General features: G+C 41.1%; 1 protein-coding gene across 1 annotated transcript in view; it reads right to left on the bottom strand.

The window, feature by feature from the left end:
- The window catches only part of gbf1 (golgi brefeldin A resistant guanine nucleotide exchange factor 1), an 82,647-nt gene extending 81,100 nt beyond the window's left edge, over window positions 1-1,547 (bottom strand). Inside the window, exon 1 of the mRNA XM_071901906.2 lies at window positions 1,290-1,547. The gene's annotated coding sequence lies outside the window, so the exon portion shown is untranslated. The remainder of the gene's footprint in view (window positions 1-1,289) is intronic.
- Between the last annotated feature and the right edge of the window lie 11,610 nt (window positions 1,548-13,157).

Genomic DNA, 13,157 nt, shown 5'->3' with positions numbered 1-13,157 from the left:
AAGGAATGATAGCAAAAGGCTAAGATGTAGGGACAGAGTGGCAGGCTTAGAGTTGGACACAAAAAATATTCACACGTATTTGAATAGTGTGAACACATTCTTAACACCGGTATATGTTTTGAGATATGATGTGGTATGAAGAACACTGAGATTTATCATCCTTCATTGACCTTTCCTAGTGATGCTGAAAGTCAGAGGCTTACTAAGGAGCCCATCAATCATTGCATGTTATAAACTATGGGCCAGTTCCCATGCTTACCCCTGGATATCAATGACAGCAAAATACAGAATGCAACAGGTATTCAGCAGGCCATAGCAGTACTCTGACTGGCTGCATAAAGCTACACTGATGATGTAATAAGATATTTCCTGACTCAGCTACAGTGAACTCACCTGTATGAGCCAACACTCAACGTTACCATTCAACTCCTACAACCAGAGATGTAGTGGAGGGCAAACACACCTGCACTCCTTTTATCCACCTTTTGATTTGCAAAATAGAGTTTACCATCTTTTGAGTCGGTCATAGGTATTTATGATGTCAAATCCACTGTATACATCCTAGTAAGCAGTCTCAAACTAATCTAAGTTATATGAGGATAAGGTCTTCTAAGGGTGAAAAGCATAATTAAGGACTTAGTGACTTTGTGGTTGCTGCTCTTATAATGATCATCTACTGGATGTCATAGTTTATACACCTTATTAGGGGCCACTACTTCACAAATACGCTGACAGCTAACGAAACTGAAGCTGAAACACCTGCTATTTCAAAGCTAATTCTAACGTATGCACAATGGCCCCTGGCAAAAAAAAAGGCAATTGCCTGTCAGACATAAATGCAACACATCGATCCACCAAAAGCAATTGATACAAGTTAGCTGGTTAGCTGTCAAGAGAGCTAGCGAGCAGCTAGCTAATTGGATTAGCTTCTAAGCAAAGACAGTGCTAATGAGCTAGCTCTCCATCGCAGTTAGAGAAGGATAGCCATCTGACAGTCCTCTGGGAACATAAACACAAAAAGAGAGGACATGGAAAGATTATTTATTTACCCGTCAGCCTGTTGACGTGACGGCTACATGGCTAGAAACCAAGCAGCAACCATAGCCCAACTACCTAACTTGTTAACTAGCTAACGTTAGCTTTGTCATTAGCTTTGGTGCTCTCAGAAAATGAGTAAATTCTTTCCTACTTCCTTAACTTATCAATGGAAAACACCCGTTATCAAAAACATGAACACATTTAGATGTAACATGACCTGTGATCTGTTTCACCAGAATGAAACACCTTACCTGTCTATGGTTGCTATTTCCAAGATGGAGTCCTGCTGCAGCTAATGCTAGGCTAGCTAGACAAGCTAGCAAGCTAGCCGGCCAACAGTGAATGAAGAAGACCAAAGTTCAATTCGACACAAGAAATAGGGGAACTACAATTTTCGGACATTCCACTGCGTGAAAACCCGTTGACTCCAAACACTATTAATTCATTCACTCGCAAAAATTGCTCCAAATGTGAACAAATTGATCACATCCAGCAGCTGTCAATCTGGTCTTGGTAAACACACTGACGTGGAAAAGCTCTGCAGACTCAACCTAGCATGATGCTGTGAGTTTGACGGACAGGTTTTCCGAGCCAATCATTTTCAGCGTCAGTTCACATTGAAATATAATTCCTGACAATAAAAGCATTAGATGGATTGGAGATTGTGCTATTTATTTCAATTGAATTAAATTAGTTCACAGATAGAAAAACATCACCTGTGTCACTGTGAGATGAAGGAATAGGGGCGGGACAAACGTAGCAGTGGTTGAGTAAAGGTTGGTTGAGCCTGTGTGATGACGAAACCATGGTCAGCATCTCCTCTGAAGAATGCACTCCCTGAAATGCCATACTGACAACAAACTGGTTTAGGTGATTTATTTTCTTGTTAACTATGACGAAATACTTTCTCAGGCCTCAGTTTACTGTCTCCGCATAACCTTGGGGTCCAATAATGTGAAAAATGGGTCCCTCAAAGTGGGTTCCTTTAGGGTTCCTGGGGGTCTCCCAGCAAAATGACAAATAATTAAATTTCATGATAACTCACTAGAAATTATCCCATTCAGAGAAAGTATATGAATGAATATTCTAATAATAGGTTTCACTCTCATCACTTATTTCCCCATGTACAGTGTAAACTGTTATACAAGACTAAATCAACAACAACAAAAATCTTTGGGGTCCATAGGACAAAATCATGTCAAATGTGGGTGTGTGGCCTAATGTATTTCTTTTTGGGGGTCTTTGACATGAGAACGTTTGTGAACCCATGCCTTAGATTTCTGCAACCCTTAACCCTAGCAACATCAAGCCAAAAAAGGTTAGGAGCCCCTAACAGCTCATATTAAATACACTTTAAATCTAGGCTATGATTTATCACATCACATTCTTTGTCACTATAATCTATAGCCGCTGGGCAACATGTCAGACTGACAACAATATGGAGGTCTTACTGATTGGAGGCAGATTGTAGTTTTAGTTCTACAAACATTTCTCAGAGGCAGAGCTGCTCTGGAAGCAGAAATAATCTCGTTGGCAGTGGGCAGAGCCAAAGAACCACAGTGTTTCTGGCTAAGTAACATTAGACTGAAGCCCAATGAAAAAAGTGAAGGATAAGAGACGAGGAAGCTAATATTATGAAGCCTAGCGCTCTGCTACTAACTAAGAAATGCAATCTACCCATGCTAAATTATCTAGGTTAGGTAGTTAGTCTAGCCGACCTTCCTAGTCCAAACTAGCCATACTAGCCTATAGCTATCTAGGTTAGCTAGTTAGCTAGCTGCTGACCTTCCAACATCATGAATGAATGGTCATGAATGAATGAAAATAAGAAGTCATTGCCATTCATATTTTTATTTACATTTTAACCAGAGTTCCTTCTTTGCCATTCAAGTTTGCCAGTTAGCAAACGTAACTTCCACTCTGTGGTTCTTTGGCTCCGCCCACTGTGGTTTAACTCAACCAATCAGATTATTTCTGCCTCCAGAGCAGCTCTGCCTCCGAGAAATGTTTGTGGAAGTAAAACTCCAGTCTGTTTATTGCATGGTCCAGTGGATGGTAGCAAGTACTTTTTGTTAATTTATTTATGTTTATATTGTGGTGTGTGTGTGTGTGTGTGTGTGTGTGTGCACATACATATGTACTTGTCTGTGTTTCTGTTTTTCTGTCTGTGACTGTGTGTGTGTGTGCGTGGGCGTGTGCGTGTGTGTGTGCATGCGTGTGCGTGTGCACGTTTGGGGGGGTCTGTACAAAGATTGCATAGCCACAATCCTACAATCTCTTATCTCTCTGTGTGCAATCAGTGGCAGCCCATTTGCTCAACACCTACACTGAAAGTATTGCTCTCTGTTTAAAGCATGTAGAATCAACTTCTGTCAGACCTCTGTTTGCTCTTTTGCAAAGTGTTTGATCACCTGTGGGATTTGTAATTGCAACATTTCATCTGCAAATACAAGCACGCCATTTTCTACAGTAGCAGATATTTCAGTACCACTGAGGCAATAACAAGCTACATGGATGTTTGTCATGAACTTGCGTATACATTTGCAGCGTGCTCAACCAAATGATTACTTACAAATTGTATTGAAAATCTATCCGCATGTGGAAAATAAACACGTGGTCACACATTTATTTAATTCTCATTGCTTAAAGAGCTGGCTTTAGCCCTTTGAGGGGAGGATATACATCTGACAGCAACATTTATTCATAAATCATCAAGGAACCAAAATCGATTCAAGAAATCAGCTTTAATAACCATGATGTTGTGTTATCCTCATCTGATCCGCCATATCCCTGTCCTATCCCTGTTCAGCCCTCTCTATATGAAACATCTGGATTTCTCTTGATTACATTTACTTCATCCAAACTGAAAATATTTATGTAAGCTAGTATCTTGGAAGTAAGTCTGTTCATCATTTATTATAGACACAAGATTCTTTAAACTTTGACCATCTCTTTCCTCCGAAAGCCATGTGACACGTTCAAATCAAAACACCGAATATGAGATTGTGCATTCACGCCCCGCTATCAGTCAAGTCAAGTCAGGCAAGTAGCCTAGTTCATGTGCTCTTGTTTGTGTAAGTCATGAATGGAAGCTTGTGTATGACGAGTTCCTGTAACATTGTTGGAGATATTTTAGAGCAATGCTTGAAGCTCAAGGCCTGGCAGTGGTTCTCAACGTGGGGTCTGGGGCCCACCAGGGGTCCTTGAGGGGGTTCCAGGGGGTCCCCAGCAAATTGATGAACTATTAAACTTCATCATTATTTCATTTACAAGAAGTTAACACAATTAGAGAATGTAGAAGAATGACTGTTTTGATCATAGTTTCTCTATTATCTCTCTACCTTCAATATAGAGTCATCGAATTCTGTACAAAGTAATATGTAGAAATAAAAATATTCTCAGTTTTGGGTCATAGAGACAAAATCTCATCAAATGAGGAGGTCCATGCCTAATGTGTACTAAATTAGGCGTCCATGATATGAAAAAGGTTGAGAATCACTGCCTTAAAGCACATGCGCTGGCAGTGAAAATGTATGAATAGCAGGAGATATTAGTGTACCATTCTTTCAGTTATGACCTATGACTAAGAATTCCCTATTTTAGCCTGAACATCCTCCCTGATTCCTGATAATACATTAACAAACTGCACCTAGAACAGCTTATTCTGTGTCATAGTGGGAATCTAAAGGGATTGTGATGGATATTTTAGCCCGCGTTGATGGTCTGGAACACATCTCATCACTGCTGCTGATGGTAAATGTGAATGTTTGACCAGCAGATCAGACTTTTTTGACTTCTGATGTTCTCAATATTAAAAAAGGAGCCAAACTCCCTCACCTCGTTCCTGCAGGTCAGCTAAAAAGCCAAACAGAAAGTTCAGCATGACACTTACAGCCCTTTAATAGACAGAAAACAACAGAAAGCCTCGCTTTCTGTTGCGAGGACACCTAACAAGCTCAAAACACATGTAACCTGTTGACATATGGACCGACGCTGAGCTGCAGGACGATGAAAAGCAGTTTATCAGTGTCGACCCGCAGCCTCGATTCCTTTCCTCATGCTAGGTGTTACAAAAAAAGAAACACACCCTCGTCTGATTTTTGGTCAATTTCATACCTAGCCCGTTTTGAGTGATTGATTGCCTTCTTACTAAGCCTCCGAGTTCCAGCATCACCAGGAAAAGGTCAGTGAAAGATGAAAAATGTCGCCGTTCTTTGCCCCAACGCCATATCTCAAAGCCGACAGCTGTGTTAAGAATGTGTTAACACTGTTCAAACAAGGGTGATTCATTGTTTTTTTTTGTATCAGCTGAGTCTCAGCGCCAAGCCTATCACTCTCTCCCTACAGTCCCATGTGAAATTTCCCCATTTCACATGTGAAAATGACATTTTCACCCGGGAATCGTCGCTATTCACATGTGAAGTTAATTTTTCACGTTGAACAAATATTGTCACGTAATGGCATGTGAAAAAAAGTTCACATGTGGTAAAAAACATGTGAAAATTTTTTGAAATTTACCGTTTCACATGTAAAAATTACATTTTTCATGCAGGAATTGTCGCTATTTACATGTGAATTACATTTTTCACGTTGAACAAATATTGTCAAATGTAATGGCAGGTGAAAAAAAGTTCACATGTGGTGAAAAAAGTAAACAACACTGTTGGAATACAATGTGGAAAAAAATGTGAAATTTACTGTTTCACATGTAAAGACCTGGAGGCTCTTTGCACTTGTGAGCTACAACTTTAACATGTGAAACCAAATGTGTCAGATGCAATTAGGCAACATGTGACACTAAATGACTTTGTAGATTACACATGTGTTTTTAGCATTTTCACATGTGTATTTTTTTTGTAAGGGCTAGGCTAGCATTCATTCTTCCTCTTATTGTCAGTTTCATACAGAGCCTGTTTATGGCCAAAGCTGGTCTTATGTGTGAATGGACATACAGTAAATGTGATACCTTACAAAAAAGCCCATGTGGGTTTTGGACACATGTTGGTTTTCATATGTGAACACGTGGATTTTCTCCATTTACCATGTGAAATATCTCTTTAATCGTGAAATTAAGTGAAAAAAACATTCACATATGGAAAAAACCTTCAAATTTTTCACATGTGAAGAAAAAACTGTCACGTGATGACAGAGAATACAAGAAGTAGCTATGAAAACGGTTTTGAACTGATATCATATCTCCCTCAACATGTGTCCAAAAAGCACATGTGCTTTGAATTCACCTGTGGGTTTTCACATGTGACTTTTTTGTAAGGGATGGAAAGCTGGCTTTTTTTTTTAATTATACAGAGGCAACAAAGCACTAAACCCTATGGCAAAGTCTTTGCATCTGATGTCTTTTATCACCAAAACTTCCAAAGTGGTGCTAAATGTCTGGAGACAAAGTAGAGCAATGACTGATGACTGACAAGATATTATTTGATCGATATGATGAATTATTAGACGATTTTTAGAAGCACAGTTGAGTTTTACCAAAGCACATTGTGTGATTAGCATTGGCCTAAAGCACAAACACCTTCCCCTTTTAAAAATGGAGCCCTTCCCCTTGTTGTTTGAGCTTTTTAATCCCTTTAAAGGCGTTTCAACAACAAGTTAGGCTGCCATGTTTCATATTTTCATTCATGTTTGCCCATAGATAGATCAGGGGTTTACTGTATTTTACATTGACCAATAATTCGCCTCACTCTCTCATACCTGCACACCTTTCTCATGTGTTTTGTTTCAATCTTGCTGATGAAATGAAGGGAAAACACAGTGGCATTTAGGCTACTACTGCTCCCCAATGTCATGTCATGATTTTTTAGACTTGGCTTCCAAATAGATTTATGGTCAGTTTTTTGTTTTTCTCTCCATGCTACTGACAATTTGGACCTACTAGGCTAAGGTAGACCTCTATGGCAAGTTCCTCCACCTTTTTTGCCAAACTCAACTGACACCCATGCGGGTCAAATCAAAGCCTGTAAATGAATCAAAGCGCCCGTGGAGGCTGCGGGGAGAGAGTGTTTGTAGACAGAGAGCGAATGGGAGACAGAGAGAGAGAGAGAGAGAGAGAGAGAGAGAGAGAGAGAGGGAGAAGTGTGTGCGTATATGCGTGCGCGCGTGCCCGTGCGCGCGCGAAGGGGGCCGTCCTTCCTACAGTGGACCTGTCGCACACAATATTTAGCATGAATCAGCCCCCCCCACCCCCCACCCCTCTCTCTCTGTACTCCGTATGGGGATCAAGCCTCTCACTCCTCCACCGCCTTCATGTCTGACAGCGCAGAGAGGGAAGGGAACTGACCGACTGCTTTTTCTCACTTTTTTTTTTACGCACCGGGGAACTTTTTTGTCCATGTCACCGGCAAAACCTCAGGCCAGGACAAGCACCAGCCCTCAGCGAGCCTTTTGCCTTTTCCAGGGATTAATTTAACCAGACCGGGATTTGATGTAAGTGCCAACACAATGCCAGTTTCTGTTTTGTTTTGTGGGGTTTTTTTTGGGGAGGGGGTTTGTGCGTCCAGAGTCCATGTGGCGCCTTCTATTTGTGCGTAAAAGTTGAGCAAAACCAGCCGAAGTGTAGTGGTGTTCATGGGTGAAGTATCTCCTGTACAGTCCATCCTGCAGATTTCACTGCCGCCGGCGCTTTGGCTTTTTACTATGAAAGTTTTCAAAATCGACTTTTTAGCAGCCTGGATGCGGCTTGAACCGCACAGAAAAGGGAAAATATGACCAGCAGAAGAGTTTTCTTTTGGTTCTGCGGCTCATGATGACACATATTGACTAATCTGACATATTTAAAAATATAGATTGCAGTTTGCAGGCACACGAAATGACCACCGTGCTTATAGAAATAATAAAAAAAACTATTTTAAACCTATTAAATAGCGCAAAGCAGCGCTCTGCAAGATGGCTCCATGCCTATTTGGGCCTCGCCAGATTTTTTACCGCAGTATTACTATATGGCTACACAGCTCAGATGATTGGCTCGGTGATCAACCTATTGTCATTATAGCCCCACTACTGTAGCCTACAATTAGCGTCGTGTTATTTATCACCGGGTGACGGGAACTGGCAGAGAGCGAACCAGTTGTGGGGAAATGGACAGGGCGCGCCTCTGCCGCTCCAAAGTGAGATTTCCTTTTAGTATTTTGGAATTCATATCATGTTTTTTTTTTTCTTTCTTTTTTTTTTTTTGTTTTGGTATAATTTTCTCCAAAATTCGAAAAAGGCCAATTGACTCGCAGAGGCGGACGTTGTGAAAATATTTCAGAGGTCAAAAATATTTGGGGGATCTAGAGGAAATTGATAGGTGGCAGGTGGCTGCCGGGCCACAGGAGACCACCGACAGGAAAACAGAGCAGTAACCCCCCACCCTCCACCCCCCAACACACACACACACACACACACACACATACCCCATCCACCACATCTACCCCTACCAGCCCTTTTCCACCCCTGCGCACCCATATCCAGTCTAGTCTGCTGTTTTTAAAAGGCTTATATCCATGTTACGAGCGTCGTTTACAAGTCATTTGCAGCCCTTTGTCGCTTGAATTATACGTTAAAATCAAGTTGTAGGCCTATTATTAAAAAAAGATAAAATAAATAATAATAATAATAAAAGTGTTGTTCATCTCCAAGTCCATTTTCAAAACAGGGCTAATATAGTGTTAAACCTGCAAGAAACTGATACCAAAAAAACAACATAAAAACGAATTCGCCTACTGTTGTCATACAAGGAAAATGTAAAATTAGAGGAGGCCTAAAATGCAATATAGGCTAAAAACGAACTACACCCGTAACCCCACAATTGAATTTATCTCCGTCATCGTCTTAAAATAAGAAAAAAGAAATCAATAATAATTCTGAAAATCTCCACCTGAGGATATTTTGAATTTTGGAACATTTTGTGAATCATTTGGCCCATTACCCGCTTACTTATCATTTTCTTTTTAAACATAATTCTTCTAATCTCGCAGAGCTTCATAATATTTATACTGAGCATGTTTGTTCGATTTTATTTTGAAGGCCTCGGAGTCAAAGCCAAGATAATGACAACTATTTTGTATTTTTTTTTAGGCCTACTCTATAATCACCGAGTTAGGTTTATTCCAGCAGGCCTCCAGTAGCCTCTTTTGCATCTGCTCCCAGGTCAGGTCATATGAAAATAATATTTGTTTAATCGTAGTTCACGTTTGGCCTCTGCATGCAATGTAAATATTTCTTTTAGTGGTTATCAGTCCAACTATGTGCAACACATGGAGGGAAGTCTGAAGGCCATGGCCTAGTTTGTTGAGAACACACTGTGCTACAATAAGCATGAGGCTGACATGTCGGTCCAATTGCTCATTTCTTTTAGTTAGAATTTGATTTTGTAATTGGATTTGTCATCGCAGGATAAGACGCAGCTTTATTACCCATATCAGATGGAAAATTGCCTTTTGGCCTTGATTCGCATAATTCCATCAATATTAAATCACATAATAACTAGGCTATTGAAAACAGCAAAAACAGACCATAATAGGCTGCTGCATGGAGATCATGTAAAATATTTGTAAAGCATTTGCTGAAGTCAGCGCAGTATTCATAATATTTAATGTCTTACTTCTTTTAAAAAGTGGCAACTGGACAAAGGCAAAACAGAAGAAAAAAAACATCAGTTTAAGTTTGTTTATTTATTTATATAGCACCATTCATACATATAATGCAAGTCATAAAATGCATTGATTAAAACAATAAATTAATTGAAAACAGTGAATTGCATTAAAATAACATTAAAAAAAGTTATAATTTCATATCTAGGCCTATAATTGCAGCAATTTATATATAAAAAAGAAAAGAAAACTACACTTTTATTATATTTATTTTATCACCTTTAAATTTCAATAGATTTTCTTAGCCTATCAATTGGTCATATTTCTTCTAATTAGCTGTAATTTGCTATGAGTTAAGTCAGCTGGTTTATATACATAGACTCAATCAAAACAGTCAATTTTCCTTTCATATCTAGTTTTTTTCTGCGGACAGCACCGACGTGTTTTCTCCGGGCTTGCCGCGTACTGTCCGCCCGGTGCTGCGGGACTCCCTCCCTGCCTGCAGGACTCCAAACCCCTCGGCCCTCGACTCCCTCAATCATATGCAAATGGCTGTTATAGGAGGGGAGAAATTAACATCTACAAACATTGGCCCCGAAATTCCATCTGCCGCCTCTTCTCGGAGGCCCTTAATAAGTTCTCAGACAGCAAAGTGACACACATCTTAATCAACTCTTAATCCCGGGAATTAATTCTCGACGCGTTTATGAATAATTCCCGGGCTAATGCCTGCGGTCCGTGGAAATGCAAGCAGTCTGCCGCGCCGCGCCGACAGATGGACCCGGCAATCTCCTGAAAAATGAGAGGATTTTTTTTATTTTTTTTTTTTGCTTCCATTCTTATTATTATCATCATTTTTTTTAATATTATTATCATCAGATATATATTTTAATGAGATCGATGTCACCGGGCGACTGCTTATGCAAAGCGCTCCAGCTTATGCAAACTGGAGACTCTCATCTTTGCTGTTGATTTGCGTTCGGGAGCGGGAGGCCCCGGCGGTTCACGGCGATGAGAGTAAACACACACTTCCATCTTAGCGATGTTTTACGCTTTTATTCCGCCGGAGGAGAGGCCGCGGAAAGGTGGATGTGGAGGCGGCCCGGTCCCGCCTGGTGAACTTGATGATGGAGGGGTTCATTACGGGTTAACATGGACTTGATGCTGCGGCTCTATCAGCTGCTGAGGCCGGGTGTCATGTCAAATTAAGGGGCAAAAAAACTCAGTTGAGGAATTTGAATTTTAGCATTGAAATATCTCAGCTTTCAACACAACACAATTTTCCCGAATGTTCCCAAGTGTTGAGTGGACTGGCAGTGTTGATTTGATATTTTATTAGTAAATTAACACTTGCAATTTTTACTGTGAAAATGACTTTTCCCATAGGCTAGACCCACTTTCTGTACAAACCAGTGTTATTAGATTTAGAGGAAATACTCCTTTTTTTTCCAGCAAGAATCTTCCAAGGCCTTGCAACCAAATAAGAGCAAAAAAAAAGACAAATTCTTGACTTATGCTCATGTAAAATTGCACAAATTCAATTCAAAATTGATTGACACTCCATACATCAGCATCATCTTATACCCAGATTTTATTTTATTTTTTATCACCAAGGAAAAAAAAAACATAAACATGCCCACCATTTGTGACCATTTTGTAAACCAGGCCAAATTCAGGCACAAAACCAAACGCATGACAAACTGTCAGCGATGAATCTGACTGTAAAGTTTTGAAAGGCTGCTGCTTGTTAGCCCAGTGATAGCTTGTTGGCCATATTGAGCTCCGGAGGGGAGGAGGGGAGGGAGGGGTGCTCTTGATTTTTGGAAATATAATCATGTCGCGCCTATGTGTGTGAGTGTGTGTGTGTGTGCGTGTGTGGAGGGGGTGGAGGGGGGGGGTGGGGGGTTACTGACACCTTGTTCTGGACAAAATGACTGGCTTGCGTCACCCACACACTCTCTCCCCGTCGCTTGCCAAAGGCCCCTGTCGGCCCTCTCAGCACCACATTGACACCCGGGGGCCACCCATCCGTCCGTCCGTCCATCCATCACTTGCCCCCCCCCCCTGTAGTGGAATACGGCTCCGACCGGCTCGCATTCATGTTTCTGACCAAAAATACTGGACCCCGCTGATACTAAGACTCACAAAGGACAGCTGTTGCTCTGTCAGGCAAGTATCCTGACTGTACTGCACCGGGGGGGAGGACTGGGACGGGGTGCAGTATTTGATTTTAAGTTAAAGTGCAGTGACAATGTGAGCTCCTGATGTATTAGCTCATTTGTTCTTGTTTTTTCTGGAGATTTGTGTCCAGTCCTCAGTTTTGCCTTGTTCAGAGCCACAAAAGCAGGAAAAGTTGCATGACTCAATGCAAATGCACAGCAAAGGTAAAAGCAGTGTCAGAGGCTACATGGTGCCGTGGGTTATGTTTGTCATACCAGCAATTTGCCAGTAACATTTTCTCATGGCAGGTTATGAACACGATACTACAGCTCTATCAGCCGCTGAGGCCGGGTAGAATGTCAAATCAGGGCGATACGGGAGGAAATTTGACCCATAAATCTGCAGCAAAGGTAAAAGCAGTTGTGCTTTGGCTGTAGATTTGTGTTGAGTCGCGCAAAGGTAACGCTCTGTTTTTGCCTTGTTCAGAGCCACAAAAGCAGTTTTATGTACAGCAAAACCAACAACAGATGATATAAAGCATATGCAGCTCATATTTTCTCTGTGCTTTAACCCTTTGAAATCAAAAGACAGACTAAGATGCTGTTTCTAAAAGCAGTTTTCCTGGAAGTAGCCGGACTCGATACAAATCCGCAGCAAAGGTAAAACTGCTTTCGTGGCTCTGAACAAGGGAAAAGTGAGCTGTGCCTTTGCTGAAAGTAGGAGATGATGAACTCGGAGATGATGGAATACATAAGTTCATATTTTCTCTGTACTTGCAACCCTTTTGGAATCGGTTTTGCCTTTGCTGATATGTGTCGAGTCGTAAAAGGTAAAGCGGCTTTTGTGGGGGGAAACAGAGCTTTCTGACCCGCAAGTCAACTTTAACCCACAAATCCATATCAGAAGGCTCATTAATACAAAGCCACAACACAGAGGCAGCGTGCTTACCGGAGTAATCTCTCTACTGGGAGACTTGACCTCATCCTCGGTCTCGCATCTTTTTTTCCCAGGGATGCAGCGATCGCCTCCGGGAGACTGAGAGCAGCGCAGAATACCCATTTTCCTGTCTTCTAATCTGTTTTCTCATCCTTCTCATGGACGCTAAACAAAAAGCAGATGCAATTCTCTCTTTTTTAAAAGGTTTCTGCAAGTTTTCAGAAACCGGTATCGGTAAAAAGTGCACAAAAGTGCACAAAACAGCATTTTCAAGGGGTCGAGGCGCTGAACTAGACAAGAGCAAACCTAAATAAACAGGTTTCACTGTTCTAAAAAGACCTTGACTTATGCCACAGAGGACAGCGTAGGTAAACAGCTGCTGAAAGGCTTCCAGGCGTGTTTTATGGAAGAAAATGTTGACTTATTTATCCA

This window comes from Centroberyx gerrardi, chromosome 15, assembly GCF_048128805.1.
Source record: "Centroberyx gerrardi isolate f3 chromosome 15, fCenGer3.hap1.cur.20231027, whole genome shotgun sequence".
Lineage (NCBI taxonomy): Eukaryota > Metazoa > Chordata > Actinopteri > Beryciformes > Berycidae > Centroberyx > Centroberyx gerrardi.
This window is presented reverse-complemented; position numbering and strand designations above follow the sequence as displayed.